Here is a 649-nt window from a genome sequence, read left to right as displayed (position 1 = left end):
AGCTGTGCCTTTGTAGTTGTAATGCATTTCCGTACTTCAAAGTTAAGACCTTTTTAATGTGGTATGTCTATTTCTTTTTTTCTAACAACTGTATATGCAGTGGAATACATTCACTAGTCAGTCATGATGAAGACAGAACACCTATCACACTGAAGCCAGAGCTAGAAAGGAGGAAGCACAAGTCCTTCTTCTTTTGTAGCCCTGAATCAAATGGATATATTCAGACCCGCTGCTCTGTGCTGTACAAACCAAGCGGTATTCCCCTCTCAATCTGTACGGCTGTGTTCCGCCGCCGCAACACAGCCAGGGGTCTTCCACACTGTCAAAGGCTTTGTTGAAAGAATACCCGCACTGAATCAATCCCTTATGTAGTGGACACAGGAGCCGATTCACAGCGATAGGTTCCTCATAGCTGATCCATGTTGTTTTGTACAAAGCCTGCCGTTGTGTAGACAGGAGCCAAGCTGTCTTCCCATGACCAGCCGGACCGGCCATGTCTAAAGCAGTGTCAGGGTGCTGTGACGCCCTGTGTCACGGGTAACAGGACACGACTGACCACTGGCTCCGACTCTGCTGTGGTAAGAATAGCAAGCCCATATTCTGCTCATTGTCAGGTTCATAATTGTATTTTGAGGTTGTACCAGAATAG

The sequence above is a fragment of the Etheostoma spectabile genome, unplaced genomic scaffold (genome assembly GCF_008692095.1).
Source record: "Etheostoma spectabile isolate EspeVRDwgs_2016 unplaced genomic scaffold, UIUC_Espe_1.0 scaffold340, whole genome shotgun sequence".
Classification (NCBI taxonomy): Eukaryota; Metazoa; Chordata; class Actinopteri; order Perciformes; family Percidae; genus Etheostoma; species Etheostoma spectabile.
This window is presented reverse-complemented; position numbering follows the sequence as displayed.